The 16861-nt window shown below is 41.3% G+C and overlaps 2 long non-coding RNA genes across 4 annotated transcripts in view; one reads left to right on the top strand and one right to left on the bottom strand.

Annotated features, from left to right (window-relative positions):
- LOC130531737 (uncharacterized) overlaps positions 1-6387 on the top strand; it is an 11283-nt gene extending 4896 nt beyond the window's left edge. Inside the window, exons 2-4 of one of the 3 annotated variants that reach the window (XR_008952175.1) lie at positions 1642-1833; positions 1933-1964; positions 4718-6387. This is a non-coding gene — a long non-coding RNA (uncharacterized LOC130531737). Of the gene's footprint in view, positions 1-1641; positions 2241-4717 lie in introns of those variants that run through there. The other 2 variants (XR_008952174.1, XR_008952173.1) reach the window with 2 other exon arrangements.
- Positions 6388-14708: 8321 nt separating this feature from the next.
- On the bottom strand, positions 14709-16861 carry LOC130531739 (uncharacterized). Its single transcript, XR_008952177.1, has 2 exons — positions 15166-16861; positions 14709-15073 (listed from the first exon to the last, which is right to left on the bottom strand). It is a non-coding gene; the product is annotated as an uncharacterized LOC130531739 (long non-coding RNA).

Here is a 16861-nt window from a genome sequence, read left to right on the forward strand (position 1 = left end):
CGTTCGTACGGGCTGAGCAGCACAGTGCTTCACTCTCGATGCGCTTTTGAGAGTCGCAACAGTCTTTGAGCATTTAATTTTCCCCGCTCTGGTCGGACTATCAGGAAGGAGTGTCGGCTGTAGCTCAGCATGCTGTGACACAAAGGGGAATCTCAATGCTGCGACAACTTTTTGGGGGCACAAAGATAATGGATTTTGAGCTCAAAGAGGGGAATAAAAGTAAGTATTCCAATTTAGCTATCAGAGATTTCATTGAACGTCTTCCATTATGGCCTGGCAGTGGGGCTTCTGGATGAGGTGCTGAGCAAGGTCACTTTGAACATCATAAAAAGAAGAAAAAATCTCATTATGAAGATGTTATTCAGGAAGTTTTTCCCTCGAACGGTTGGTGTAACAGTTAAGTCCTTGGGTGTAAAAAACGTTTTTAACGCGTTAGGGTTAGGGTTATTCTCTGGTACTCCGGTGTGTCCTGGTCTTCCTGTTTGTCACATGACAAAAAACTAAATGAACAAAGAGCATTTTTCTAAATGGTGCTAAATGGTACAAGAGTTAACCACATCACAACAGTTAAAAAGGCAAATGATGATTGTTTATCACCACGGTTCAGGTAGTTCTCACATCCACCGTCATGTTGTGGTTGGGGTTAGGGTGGAATGCCAATGTGGTTCTGCCTGATTCCATCCCAGTGCAAAATGACTCGGATCAATCCTGCACAGCTGCACAGAACTGAAACTGATGGCTGCAGTTTCAGGACTTCATTCATTCCTTAGGTGAAGGTTAATATTGACCATGGACCTTACAACTCACCAGCCAAGACAGCGTTATTACTTCTATTGGACATTAATGGGATTAAAATGTGAGGTAGGACTGATGGGTGAAGATCATTCTCAGAAATGATTCAACCAATCCTGATGAAATAAACTTAATCTGCAGTTCAATTTTACTAAGATTTTAGTTCTAGGTCCCATTTGTTTTACTATTATAAGCATTTAATTTTATGGCTCAACTGGCCTTAAACAGGTCCAGAAGAGCCCGTCTGTAGTTCTACATTTCCATTTGGATATTATGTTTTGTTTGTAGAGAATGACATGATGTATGGAGAAGAGTAGTTTTGTTAGTAACTATTAATGCCATGTCTTCACCTGATGGGAATATTTACTAAGATTAGAATTAATCGACCTAAGTGTAACTGTAAAAAAAAAGAACTTATGTTCCAAGAATGTAAATGTAAACATTATGGATGTAAACATCAATGCTTCAAATTTAAAATTCTAATGTTTTGATCATGTTCAGACTAGTCACTTACGTCAGAAGTGAAACAGATTCTGTGTTCTGTTATGGATGTGATTCGTATGGAGCTTAAAAATGGACCGAGCAAGAGCGTAGAATGCTGCAGAATCAGCTTCAACAATATTGACTTTTTTCCCTCAAATGTGGCAGTAGTGTGTAAACAGAGCTAAAGGTGAGCTGGACTATAATCACTTCACACTTCCTCATGGTTGTGTGAATACAAACACAACACAGGAGTACAGTTGGGGTGGACATTTCTGTGCCAGTGACAAGGAATCCTTTTTGACCTCAGATGCAGCTGCGGAGCCTCCTAGCATTAATCAGACAACCTAATGGTTCTTCTCCTCCCAGCAGTCCCACTTCCACCTGTTCCACTGTCTAATTGACACTGACTGGATGGCATCACTCAGCAAGAGACCCTTAATGAACAAACTGCTGCTGGACCACTGACTGTGCTAAGCTAGCTCTGGGCTTGGAGTGATGGGGGCAGGCACTGTGAACTGTTCCCCTCCCATCCCTCAGCTTTCCTGGGGAGGAAGCCAGGTCTTTCATCCCCACTCAGGCTCCCTGCCAACAGAACAGTGAATAATTCAGCACCTTCTGGACAGATCATTTATAACAAAATATCTGCTTATTCAACAGATTGATGTCAGCATATAGCACCACGTGGACAGGTTTGTATACCTTAACATGGAAAAGAAAGACTCTGAGCTGGGGATGGGAGTGCGCAGATGGTTTTACCTTATGTAAAATCCATATGAGCAAAGGATTATCACACACATCATCAGTTACGCAATTGGTCTTTCTATTTTGTTGGTTTAGTTTTATATAGTCATGTATTTGAAGAATGAGCAAACTGTAGATGTACAAGACTCTCTCAATGTAATGAGAAAAATTATTTGCTCCTATTAAATAAAGGAGATAAATTGGTCTCACCTCATAAAGCAGAACCAGACTGTCGGATAAATCAGCACTTAAATGCCAATATGGCCTTTGGGAATGCTATATTTATGGCTGGGTTGCATCACTGAATCAAATCTGTCAGCTATGTGCTCACACCCATTCTTTTTCTATACTTGTGGGAACCAGCAAAACAAAAGTTCTGTTCATTTTTCCCTAATATGACCTTTTTTCCCAATATTGCTGTCAACTCTTTTGAAACAAATTCCCACACTTTCCATTCCCAACACTTCAGGAAACACACTGGATATATGGTAAAGGTGGGATCTAAGGGAACATACAGAGACATCTGAGCAAAACTGTTCCATATTTGACTTTGACTTTTAATTTTAACCAGCAAATATCCAAAATAATTAAAAATAATAATAATAACTTAATCGAATCAGCTCGATCCGCTACATTCACTGACCCTTATTAACATGAAGAAAACTTCCAGGACGAAGACAAAAAGGTGCCCAGTGTGAAACGCGTATATCAGGATAGCAGCGCTTGCTGAGACTGGCAACAATGGGACTTAACCGGGATCATTTCTAGTATGTTTCCCTCATGTGGACAGAACATGTGGCCCCAGACAGTTTGAGGACTTGCTGACGCGTTCGCCCCAGCCAGCGCAGCAGTTTTGTCCGTGTGTTCGAGCATCGTCGGCCAATTCAGACAGTCCTCGGGGCCAACATAAGCGTTCCCAGATGGGTCGCCTGGAGCTGGGATGGGAAAGAGACACATCCGTGACCAGGCTGACAGCAAAAGTGAGCGAAGAGATTCATCATGCCATGCGCTCAGCACGACACAGTCATCATGGCGAAAATGACAGTTTCAACCCGAGAACGTGGCGAAACGTTGCCACGCATTGTGCGTCCGCGTCTCAAGCGCTTGAAATTGTAGACGAGGGGAAAGTGTGACGAGGAGGGTCAGATGCGTGTATTCGTCCAGGTGGTTAATAAAAAAAAATTTAAAAAAAAACTCTGAAGAACTGGAAATGGTATAAATATTCATACCAGAGCACATCTCTGGGTACAGCCATATGTCTGTCAATGTGGGGAGAGGCGCTGAGCATCTGCTGACCTTCTGGCTGCCTGATAAGATGTTGCACAGAGGGCGAGGCTTTGTTAAATCATCTACAAACTCTGGAGGAACAATCAGAAGCCGATGTCCGCATTCGTTTTCCGTGCGGACTGTTAACTTGAGCGTGTTAGAAACTCTTGTTTCAACACACGGATCCTGGCTTAATTCAAGTCCTCGTCTAAATGTTTATGTTTCGACACAGCCCTCACTGAAGCCCCAAGAGGATGAACGATGGAGATCTTCCATATTTCAGATGATTTAATGTCAACCAGTTTGATTTTCACCTCACGCCCCTCTTGCTCCCATATCCATTTTCCGGCTCACATCCGCATTTACAACCATGGAGGTGTTTTATGTAGATTATGCAGATTTGGGGCATGAGTCACATTTTCACTCGTGTTGACTGTGGTCACACCGTGTTCTTCCGAGACACCATTTGAAGTAGTTTGGCAGCTGGTATTAAAATATGTTCTGAGTTACACCTGCGCGGGTGTAATCAGATGATAATCTGATGCCTGGCAGATTTTACAGGTGTTGGGAAAATGTACAGTGAGGAAACTGGAATAGTTCCGGTCCGATCTCTTGAATGCAGGCTTCTGTGGCGGCTCCGTGCCTCTTTAATTGCAACACGTTGTACGTTGGAGGCTGCTGTGACTCACTATCACCTCTGATGGATCATTCCGCATTCCAGGAGACAAGCTGCAGCCCAGGTGATTAACCTATACAGCGTATTAATTGCAACAGCAATCGCCAGGAGACGCAGCAGACAACCTTCCTCTTTCTGTGGATTATTCCAATAGCTGTCCGTTGTTTCTCTCAGTGAGTTAGATAAATAAATTGGCTGAATCTTTATGATTCCTGTGCGATCGGGGAGGCAGCTGACGGCATCTGAGCTAATAAATCTAAATCCATGCTGTATAAACGAGGCCTGTGTGCATCCTGCATGCATCATTCTCTACTGGATTGTAAAAAGTAATCACGTTACTGTCTGAAGAAACATTTCAACATTTCTTCTATTTTTCTTTACCTCTCAGAGAAGAGAAATGTGTGTGTGTTTTGTGTGTATTGTTTTTGGTCCTTGCGCTGCCCCAGTCTTCCGTCTGTCCTGTCATTTCTATCTTTGGGTGTTTGCTATTTTTCTCCTGTAATCAGACAGGCAGATTCATCTCTGTCACCCTCAAAGACCACCGAAATCAATTTCCCAGCACTGTCCCACGTGGGAGGGCCGCAGTCGGGAGCCACACCTGTACATGCATTTCATTCACCCACACACTCGCTGAACCGCCCGTACATGACACACACATACACACAGGTGCAAACAGAATGGCCGGTGATTCACCACATCAATGTTTTCTAATGTCTTACTTGCTTCATCTTTGCCGCATCCATTTGTCTTCACTGACAGGTCCTGGCAGCAGCATCTATCCATCCTACCTTTGCCCTCGCTCCAGCAGCCCACACCGTTACTCTCAACTGCGACCTCCCCCACCTCCCCGCCGAACTCTCTCTTTTTGGGGGGGCCATTCAAGGAACAAGGATGGAATATTGCGCATGTGAGTGGTTGCTGTATTGAGGCAGCGCCGTTGAGACCGAGACTGGGCGCTGGAGCCGTCAGCCGCTGATCTGTGCTCAGTGTCAGTCAGGACAGCGTGTGAAGAATTGTTAAGAAGGACTCAGCTCAGGATGGTGTGTGTGGTGGAGAATGGCTTAGACGTGCTCTGCTGCGGTGTTTAAAACCAGATTCCCAATGATCAGAGCATCAAATGTTTAATGTTAAGCTCGCACAGTTAATATGATGCATTTAAAAAGTGAAATAATCAGTGCTGGTAGGAGAGTGGTTTCAATACTTTGGTCAAGAAAAATAATTAGGATCTTTGGATGAAATACTTGCTCAATTTCAGGTGGTCTTTCAGACATTTTAATAATCTTTACATTAGTTTCCAAAAGTTAGGACAATCTAAATATGAACAAAATCTGTCACAGAGTCAGATAGGCACAGTTCCAGCAGCATTCTAATTAGGAGAGGAAGCTTTGTTGTTACGATACAACAAAACTGGAAGGCCAGAGCCTTAAGTACTGAGCAGAGCACCCAGAGGAAACCTGCGTGGTGATGCATATTCTAACTATATATGTACATATATACATATAGTGTGTTTGCTCTGCCATAATTGCGGTGCTTTGTAAATGTTTTCTCATTAATATGCCTTGAGCCTTAGACACCAAAGATATAAAGTATAGTAGCAACTCAAAGCAGTTCATGTGGCTACAGTCTGTAATAATGAGGATATACAGCTTCATTTTCACCATTTTACACATGCAATTTGCTCCTTTTTTCCAAATGCATTTTCGTCAAAAGATTTACCCAACGTTAGGATAAGATGTGGAACTCATTCTCAGCTATTTCAAGTTTACTTTCTGGCTATATAAAGCGATTGCTTTCATTTTTACTTACATTTTTGAAAAGAGGTTCCAGAGTTTTGTTTGCTGTTTTGGGGACAAAACTTCATAAAGTGTTGACTTTACTTGTTATTTTTTCACAGGATATTTGTTGGTCTCATGGCCACACTTTTGTGAGTTTAATAACGCAGGCATATTTTAACTCCCCAATGGCCTCATGATCTATATTTTTAAGCACTGTAATGAATAACACATTTGCATCTTAATGAGAATAAAATGATTTTCTTGAAGTAAGTCACTGAAATGCTTTACCACACCAAGTTTGAAGTCATTAAAGAATTTGTTAATTAATGCAATCTATGGCGTTAATAGATGATCCTATTATAGAAGCTGCTTTGGTTTAATACATCAAGCTGATTATGCACACGCTTCAGCTGGTCTTTGTTAAAATGTACGAGGTTAGAAAACACTCTTGAGCTCAGAGGAACTCTATGAAAGGGTCACTTGGAATGAAGCAAACATAAAGAGAACAGATAATGAAAGCGCAATCTGGAATCCTGACCTTAAAAGGAGACCTGCTCTGCCAGATAATCAATCTCTTCCTGCCACCTCCATTGTTTACTTGCGTCTGTGCATGTGTACATTCACTGATCCTAATCAAACTATCGATCTTATTCCTAATAAAAAAAATGATCAGCCTATTATGTGGAGGACGAGTCAAAGCTTCGACTGTGTAGTTTGCTTTTCGTGCAGTTCCTGAAACAAGTCCCTCATACTGGCCTCTGGTGATTTACCTGCTGCTCTGTTAGGGAATGAAGTAACAGTATTCTGTTACATTCAAGGCCACTAACCAAGGCGCTGAGGAATCGGAATTGACTTTGCAAAGCTGCGAATTATCAGAATTATCCAGTTTAAATCTATCTTCTGGGCTTTTTAATTCTGCTCACGGTAATGGTGTTTGTCAACGGTGTGTCGCTTGGCGATAGCGTTGCGCTTCTTCTTGGCAGCTGGAACGAAGAGCATCTTTCAGAAATGCACTGGCTCACTCTGACGATGAAACCTTTAACTTTGACTAGTCGGCCCGTCTGATTTTGAAGTTCGAATTCTGACATGTTCATCTCGCTGTGAATCAAGATTCTGTGAAAAAGCAAATCAATCAATTTAATGTGACGCCAGAGAAGTCACATGCAGTGTAAAGGGGCACATTGACAGTGATGAATAGTGATGTCTGGAGGCGAGATCTATCATAAATCATATGCGATGGCACTAAGGTGCAAGTCTGAAATCCACCTGAGATGTTGCTGTTGCTCGTGCCCTCTGGGATTGGCTCACCTGCACTTCTCTACACTGTAGATACCAGAATTGAAGGACTAGTCCATCAGGTGTGTCAAATGCTTCAGTGCACACCTGATAGGAGGGCACATTCCTCTTCTGCAGGACTAGCTTCCATTAATCTGATTCAACTGACCAGAATATCTAGATTAAGCGAGAAATTGATGGAAGTACTGTTTGTTTTACTAGCATGTGCTAGAGAGCTAACCAGCTAGGGGTTATGGTTTCTTATGGTGAAGCTTCATGTAAAAAAAAATAAAAATAAACAATTTCTCATCAATCTACACTGTACCTTACGAGAACAGCCCAAAACCCAGAATTTAAGAAACATTCACAAATGAATAATAAAATAAAGAATTACCCCATGAACATCAGTATTCAGACCCTTACTGTCAAACTCATGTGAGATGGTTGAGAGGGTTCAACATCTTCATCAGAGTCCACCTGTGTTAAATTAAATGGATTGAACCAGTTTTTAAAGGCACCCACCTGTCTAAATAAGGCCTTGGAGCTCATAGAGCAGACCACAGCAAAAATGAGGTCAAAGCTGAGGTCAAAAGAACGGCCTGAAGAGCTCAGAGAGACCTGTAGCAAGACACAGACCAGGACAAGACTAGAATTCTGCTTCACTGATGTTTCTATGAGCTCAGCGGTCTCCACATTCTAAAATGAAAGAACTTTGGGTCAACCAGGACTTCATACACCTGGTTGTCTGAACAAACTGAAAATCTGGGGGTGTGAGTCTTGTTGAGAGAGGTAACTAAGACCCCAAATATCTCTCTGACTGAGCTCCATAGATCCTGTGTAGAGACAGAAAGTTTCAGACCGACAACCACTTCTGCAGCTCTTGCCTCACAAGAATCAAAGGAAGAATCTTGGGAGATTTTGCGCTGCCCTCATGAGGTACAACATGTATATTGGTTAGGGGGAAAAAAGGCTAAGTATTTCTTTTGATTTTGACTCGAGGCTTCAGCATAAGAAATAATTTAAAAAATGTAATATTGCCCGTACACCTCCCGTGTCTCACACTTTATCACCTGCGTCTCATTGTCCCTGCTCCTCTTCCTTATATAAAGATGCTCTTCTTCCTGTCTGTTTCACATGGCCACATGAGAATCTCTGTTGCTGTGTTTTCTCTGTGAGTTTAGTACAGATTCATGATTTTATTTTGCTCTGGACTGCACTTTGACTTTGAAAATTCTCTTTCCAGTTATTGTTTTCATTGCAAGATCTGATCTGGCAACCTGATTCAACCCCCACCTCCACCAGCCTAGTCTAGCAACAACAACAACAAAAAAAACTGTCTAAAACACTTCCACACCATCTCTGAGGCATTCACTTAGGTCAGTTCTGTTCAGTCTATGTGTGAATGTCCAGTGTATCTTTAGGATTAGGGCAGAGATCACAACAAAAACACTTACCACCGACTTCACCAATAAATGTGATGTCATTCGAAGTTTTCCAAGCTCTCTAAAATAAAAATCACAATGTGAAGAAAAAATTTAGTCATCATTCATACATCTTCTAAACCTTGTAAGAAGACATCAGGTTCACTCAAAGTAAACCTTCAGTTTGCAAGAAACATATTCTGCACATCAGCAGGTGTCTTGCTGCTCAGTTATACCTGACGTTTCCTGTCGTATGTCATAAATTTCACTTGGCTGTCTCTGCTGCGTTCAGGGTCCATTAACACTGATTAACTATCATTAACACTACAATGTTAGCATGCCTCCTCCTCAAACACAACAATAATTCCCCCACACTAAACGCCAAACTCCCAGGATCAAAATCCTATTAAGGATTCGTGGCACATAATGGAACGATGGAGGTCCCACGGGATCTGCTGCTGATGAAGCTGTTCTGGTGGCACAAATACAATTTGTCGCTTTTGCATTCATGTTTTGGTTGTCTCAGAAACCATGTTTATATATTATAACAAAAAAATGGATTCATGTCACAGATATCGCCGTACAATTTATCACAGAAGACGGACTGGAAGGATGGCTAGTCGCACAACGTAGGTGTCTTACCCTCACTTAGCCGGCATGATATTGCAGATATCTGGGTGGAACTTCCTGCCGGATTTCTCCCAGCTGGCTCGTAGGTACATTAGGCAGCCGCTGTGATACATCGCGCTCACCCATCGTTCCACTGATCTTCATCAGTGTCAGGAAGCTCCCAACAAATCAATCTGTGGCTCCCCGCACACAACTCATATGTCAATGCCATGTTATTTATTTAACATTTGGAAGAGAAGCACCCAATGATTTGACATAGTCATGCAACGGTGTCTAACGCCGAGTTAAAATATTCATGCAACCACTGCAACATCTTTCCCTGCTCGAGCCTTCTTTTTGTGTTTATGCCCCTGCGCCTTGCTGAGTGTTTTCCACCCTTTTCACAGGCCGCATACTATAAATTTAGCTGCACTCGAGTAAAACAGTCGTGCATGAAATTGCATTAGTCATTGCACTGACCTGCGGCATGATGTTCGGCTTCATGGCCATCTAATAGAGGCTTTTATTTTGGAGCACTTTCAGATGGCTGATTTACATCATGGGGTCTGGTCAGTGTTGGCTGGGGTCTGATGTACCCCGTCGACCTTCGTGTCTTTGCATTAATCCTTCAACAGGTTGCTTTGAGAGCAGCACTGACTACAGTCGTTTTACAGAAATTAGGATCTGGTTCTGCTACAGTCGTAAACCCTTTTAGATAATGAGTTTGAAAAGGCCTTAAACCCGTCCTGCTTCATTAAGAAGACACTCGTTATCTAGCCATTTTAATGGGTCAAAAATGTTTTCTCCCCAACTCTTTGTTCTACAACCGGATCCTTGAAAATCCCATTATTGTGGATTCCCCGTGAAGACGTGCAATGAAGATGAGACAGTAGATGCAATTCAGGATGTTAAGATTAAGACCCGCAGTGCTCTTAATGTAGTGAAAACTAAACTTACTTCCCGTGTCTTCCGTCCATCCATTCTGATTTTTTTTTTGGTTTGTTTTGTTTTGTTTATGTATTTCTGTAGGGCAGTTTGAGAGCAGCACATTATGCATTAATAGACATTCAATTGACTCATCAGTTACCATCATCATCTGTGTGTGTGCTGAATTATTGATCCATGATAATTCTGTTGGCACCATTATGACATTGGTACATCCTGAAGACAATAAAGGAACAGCTGAATGATTGCGACTGCTACATCAAGTCTGATTCGGCCTGTGCTTGAGGAATGGGTGTAAGTCAACGGCATGTTTTCCCTGATAGATGGAGCAACGGTGATTTGGGTGGTTTGTGGTTGACTAGTTTTGCACATGATCACCATCTTTTCACTTATTTAAGATGTGTGGGGAATTTCCAATAAACCAAAGTAAAATGGAAGGACCTGTCTGTTATTTCAGGATGTCTAATTGTATATTGCTCCAATAGCAATCCTGGCTTAGTTAGCGCTGAAGTAATGAGCATTTATTAAGTGCTAATCCTTCATTGACAGTTTTAAAATAACCAAGAAAAAAAATGAACTCTGGTTGAGTTAAAAGAAAGAAAAGAAATAAAGAACATTTTCCAAAACTAATTGTAATAGAATACTTTTACAATATGTTAAATTAGTTTTTAAACTATTTTTAAGATTTTTTTTTTAATAATGCATCTCTTTTTAGCACAATAAAAGCAGAGGATGGATGCAGAGGAACTAAATGGATGAATTCACCCAGTGAAAGCAGAAAAAGAAGAAAAATAGATTTAAAAAAGCAGCAGAATTGTAATCCTCAATTGTCTAAAAACAGTGCGACAGACACCGTGTCCCAAAATGTGTTTCTTCAGCAGAGGTTATGTTCATTCTATTTAATGAAGCCTCCATCTGTCAGGGCAGGTGCCTCTGGCACAGAGAGAATCAGCGATTGTTACAGATGCCATCACCCCTGAGGGGGAGCCTCACTTGGGGAGGGAAAAAAGTTCCAACTTTATGAAGAAAAGAGGAAGTGAGGGGAAATGCAGAGCGACGGTAAATTTAGTGCAAAGAAATGCATTATGTGCTCATAATCTGTTGTTGTTGGGTGGTATTTATGTGGTTTTCCTAATCAATAAATAGAACTTCATGTTAATTAATGCAACTCTCCAAACCAACCAATGAATTTTGGATGGATGAGACTCAAAGGAGGGTGGGTCGCCAGCGTTTATGCTGCTGGTAATTACCCTCATTAGTCAAATAGTTTTCCAAACAGGTTTTTCCCCTTTTTCCCCTTTATTCTTGACTTTCCCTTTCAGCACAGCAGTGATCAACGTAGAGTATCAACTGTTTGGATGTGTAACATAGTCCACCAAAAAATACCTTTCAGCTGATCCCGTTTAAACAAAAACAAGCTTAATTCAATTTAGCTTAATTTATACAACCTCTGTAACCTCCCGGAGCCACGACGGCTCTTGCAGCCTCTCTTCTCAGCCTAAGAGAAATCTTGTTTAACTGAATTTGTGAAACCGCCAAAATGAGATTTACTTACTTTACTTACGCCTGCCTTTTACTTGTATTATGAAAGATGTGCTTGTAATGAGACGGCAAATGAAGATATACTAGTACCAGAAGATCCTCAAACACACTTTGTCTCCCTGTTGTTGGTAAAACTGAGTTTTTAAATCACTTTTAGTCAGATATATGACAGGTATATTAAGTTAGACATAAATATGACAGGTCCCAGACAGGAAAATGAAGATGATGCGTAAACAGAAAAATGAGGGAGAGTTTATTAAATATGTTTATTAAAACCTCATTTTAGGATTGAAAGAAAGGAGAGATTTTGCAGGTAGAATTTCTTGGTTATTAATTCCTGGTTGAGTGTCTTGGTCGCCTGGATACGTTTCACAGTCGGCAGGTTTGATGTTGTCTCTGATGGTGGGAGGATTTCAGTAACACCTCTGATATGTTTCCTTGTTCCTCTCAGGGTTTGGGGGGTTTTGTAGGTTATTTGTTTTGGAGGATCGATTCTTCCTAAGTCTCTTTAGTCATGTAGAAAATTTCTTGTCACCAGGTTTCATTTCCAGATTCCTCGTTCCCTTCAGAGACTTAAATTACATTCCCTCCCGTTCTCTGGTTACCCTCGTGCATTCCACCTGTGTCTTTAATTATTTCCCTCTTTCCAGTGTTTTTAAGTCCTTTTGCTCCTCCGTCTCTGTCACTTTGCTGTATATTGGTCTCTAGTGCTTGTTTTTCACCTTGTGGCCTCCTCCCAATTGAACCTGTCCTTTTTTAACACATTCTGTAACATTGTGTTATAATGCAGGCTTGATGTTGTACACATATTTTTTATCTGCATGTTTGTATTTGCAGTGAAAAGCTCTGTAGATACAGAACTTTATATTACTCATTTCAGACCATAATGATAAAAGGTAGTTACGCTGTGATGTCAACAAGTCAACAACATTAATGCCCTGGTATGATAAAAGCTGTTGCTTCACATTTTATTGTAATTATCATTATTTCGCCACAAGGCCAAACAGCAACATAAAAAAGAACAGAACTGTCCTAGCTCCCTGATGTACCTGCTGCTTTTAAAAATGCAAAAGTTTAACAAAGAAAGAAAGCAGCGAAACTCTGCAGGTTCCACATGATGAGGTATGAATTGATTTAATATGAACTATTAAAGCATAAGACTCATTCTGCTCGTAAACCCACAGCATAATGCTAAAAACATTAATATATAAACATTTAATTGATTAGTAGTAAAATGCTAATGCACATTAGCATGTGACTAGAACTCTCTACACTGGTTACAAAGGCCACCAGCATGTTGTGCTTATCACACAGAATACTAAAGATCACTACCATCACTTGTGGATCATTGGTTTTCTTAGAAGGTTATTTCAAATCTTGGTCTATTTTCCAAAAGAATCAACTCAAATGTAGGAAACCAGCCCATCCTAAATTGATTTCTTCAGAATGACAATGTGTTTAATTGGCTACCCATTGAACTCAGAAGAGGATATTGGCATCAAGGATGCGCAGCTGACAAATCTGCATTGACTGCGTGAAGCTGTTGCATCAAAATGGACCAAAATCTCTGAGGAATATTTACAGCACGCAGTTAAATATATGTCATAAAGAATTCAGGCACTTCTGATTGCTGGGTTCCAACTAGCTAATGAAGTGGACTGTGAGTGTAAATTCTGTCCTAAATCTGCATAAATACCATCACATCATTTTAATATTGGTAGCTAAGTGTTTGTTTGAGTGACACCACCTGGTGCAAATAAATAAATGCATTCCGTTAAAGTGGCCCTGTCTGAAGTCTTCAGAATGTAGGATATGTAATTGCTTCTTTTAGTGGATGCAATTCACTGAAATAAACCTTAGAGCGTTTTCTAGTAAAGCAATCTACTTTACAAGCCTAGAGGCACCTGTTCACATGACATATAAAATAAGTGTTTTTAAGTAGGAAAGTAGGAGAAACCCATGGCAACCTTTTTTTTGAGAAAACATGTTTTATTTGAATTTCTGTGTTTAGCTGAAATTTTGAAGGCACATTTTCCCCTCTACTACTTATAAAACTCCCCAAATGTTGTTAATTATTAGTTAATCAAACGCTTGCGCTGTTGCTGCTTAAAATTTGCTTTTCATTGTGTTCTTTTCTTGCATTCTGCATGGGCTTACCATAATTGCAAGGGATTACCATAATCGTAATTGTCAGTCAAATAAATAAGTAAAAATATTGGTTGTTGTCAAGACATGTTTAAAACAAATTTGCATATATCAAAGCATATATTATGCTTAAAGTGCGTTTAGTTGTTGTTGTTTTTTTTAAACCAATCACTCAATGTCACACTCTGACCTCTAACTCAGCAAATACCCTGCGGGGTTTATTTTTCTTCAAAGGCTGTGTTGCTTTTCTTTTTTCTTTTTTTTTTTTAGGCAGAATGAGGCATTTACCCTTTCTGCTGTGTTGGTGTTATATTTACTAATTCTGTTGCAATTGAAATTTAAGATGCCTGGTGCTGAAAGCCTAAGCTTCTTGGGCTTCAACCTTCATTCCCTGATGGCTCTGAAGACAGGCATTAAATAAAAATGCTTCTGCCTCTAATTTACTTGAAACAAACCACTTGGATAAGTAGCTCTCTGAAAACCAGTCTTTATCGGCATTACTTCAGATGCCGTGGTCTTTACTCCTTTACTGGTCTTTTCTCCCCTACTGCAGTGATGTGATTTGAGTACTATGCTTTTTTCAAACCTGATGTAAGGAAGAATGTTGGATTTAATTCAACCCTGAGCTAAAGGCGACTACAGAAGGTCCACATTATGGATTTGCTTTAGCAAGACATACTAAATACAAGGTCAGCCAGTGAGGTCATGCCGTTCTATAAAGGGGGGTAGATTAGTGGCTAAAGACTAATCTGTAATGATCCCCCAGTCTAAACCACAGAAAACCAGAGATGGTCGTAATGAGCTTGGACAGTAAATTCTGGCTCACGGACTTCCCTTCTCATCTTCCTCTGTGCTCAGATAATGTGCAGATAAAATGTTCTAAGTGTTGCAAAGTGCTCTCTTGACCTTGATAAGGCAGGCAGCCTTGATGAGTGGCTATGGGGAATTAATACATCAGTTTATCTAAACAGCTGAATGTCAATGGGAGGGAGGAAGGCCGTGAAAGAGAAATGAGAAGAGGCATGGATGAGACTGAAAAACAGGGGTGAGAACAAACCTTAAAGAACACACCTGCAGGTGCTGAAGCAGGTTTTATTCCCTTTAAAAAACTTCAATAGCAAAAGAATATTTAGGAGCTTTTTGGAAGAAATCTCGCATTTAATTGCACTCAATATAAAACACAACCAGGTCTGGAAACATCCAAATCCACAACCAAAACATGGATGCTGCAGTGTTTACCAGTCCAAATTTCTGGAGGAACGGAAGGCACTTCAGAAACTTCAGGAATTCCTAAAAAGAGAAGAGCGGAAGGCTGTCGGCAGCCTGCGGTGCCGAGGCTGTGGATCCCTCCTCCCACCTGTCCTTCATTCCAATCCGGGTGGCTCAGATAAGCAGGAGCGGGCCTGGAAATAAATGAAATTCTTTTGTACAGTGACCAATGACCCTCTCAGAGAAGAGTGGTCGCTAAAGTGTGGCTGCAAATACTGGAGATTACCTTCCACTTCTGCGACGCTGACCATGAAGGCATGGGCGCCGCACCATCACCAGGGAAAATTACAGCGCTGAGAGAGAAAAGGAGTCTCCCTCTTGTTTCCTTTTTGTTTTTTTTTTCAGGCTGCAGCAAATATTTACACAAGCTGAGAAAAATCCATCAGGCCGAAAGCGAAGTTGTGTTGTTTGCTGCTGTTTTAATGCTGTTGTAAATATATAAATAACTTAACAATGTAATTTTGTTAATGAGCCTCACATACTATATATTACTGCAATTTGCCTACCGCCATGACGATTTTTCCACCCCGCCAGTCATATTCATTTAAAAACAAAATTGCCTCGGGGCTTTGGAGTGAATATTGTAATTAAACTGGTTGTACTCAATATGAATTAGTCCCCATTGAAAAAAAGGGAGCGCTGCGGCGGAACATTTGACACGGATGGAGAAACTTTTGAGAAAAAGTTTTCTCACGTGAACCCCCCCTTTTGGCACCTGGGATAGAATATTCCTCTATATATACAGTATAACTGCAGATCTGCTTCTGCTGGACATTAAAGGATAAATAAATAATTCATCCACCTCATGGGTGCTCATGCGTACACTGTGTGCATATTCACTCTCTTGTGGCAAGAACGTACATATTTTCACGTGCTGTTTATGAAATGCGATGCCTTTCTCTCGGTTCTTCGTCTCATATCTTTTCTCTAGGTGTGTGACGCTTGTCCTCCCAGGCCCAGTCAGCTTATCACGGTGTCGCACACTGTTCACTCAAACTGAGCATGTAGCGATGGTACCAGCCCCCTAGAGAAAATGTGATAAAACAACCCCCCCCCAACAGCTTCCAGCTCGCTGCAGTTTCCATAGGAACACATGTAAAAGCAATTAGATATGACAAACAGAATGTGGCTTGATGAGCCATCATTCAGGAATGGCCCTTGAAATTCCATCTGAACGCACTCGCCTTTCATTTCCACCTCCTCATTGCTTGTGTTCATCGCCTTCCTTCTCGCAAGGAAGTTAAAAGGGCGCCTTTAGCTTTGAAACTGTTCTCAGTGACACAAAGGGCATATTCATCGTCCACTCAGTTAAGATCAGAGACACAGTCCCTCTTCAGGTGGAGAAGGCGAGGATGAGGGTGAGGATGAGCCAATGAAGCGGCCCAAACAGATGCGGACATCAGCAAATTGGATGTTGACGAGGGCAGAGAAAGCGGGCGGGGACGAGGTTGGGTGGAAGAAAGGAACTTTCATTTTCCCAAAGCTCCTCCCAGTCCCATCAAGGAAGAACAGGCGTGATTCCGATATTCTTCCAGGTAATTCTCCCCTATCGTACCTCCTCCCCTCATTCAATCACCTCTCTCCATCTTTGCCCCTCATTTCTTCCCCTCATTCAACTTTGCCTCGATCTCCGTATCAAAAACGCAGGGAAGATAAGGGGAACATCTGACAGTCTGCAACCCTTCCCACCTCTCATCCATCATCCATAAATGGCTCCCCTCCTCTCAAGCCCACCCCCTCCTTTGTTGTGAACCTTACTTTCCTCTCGCCTCTGGCACATCTCTGCTCGCTCTGGGCTAAAGCATGACGGTACGTCAGCAGCAGTTTAGAAAAGTACACGTCTTCTCAGGGAGACATGAATGGATTTCATCCCCATTGTTGCCTTCTTGTCCTCCATCTCATTAGGCATGGCGAAGAATTAC

Source organism: Takifugu flavidus, chromosome 9 (assembly GCF_003711565.1).
Source record: "Takifugu flavidus isolate HTHZ2018 chromosome 9, ASM371156v2, whole genome shotgun sequence".
Classification (NCBI taxonomy): Eukaryota; Metazoa; Chordata; class Actinopteri; order Tetraodontiformes; family Tetraodontidae; genus Takifugu; species Takifugu flavidus.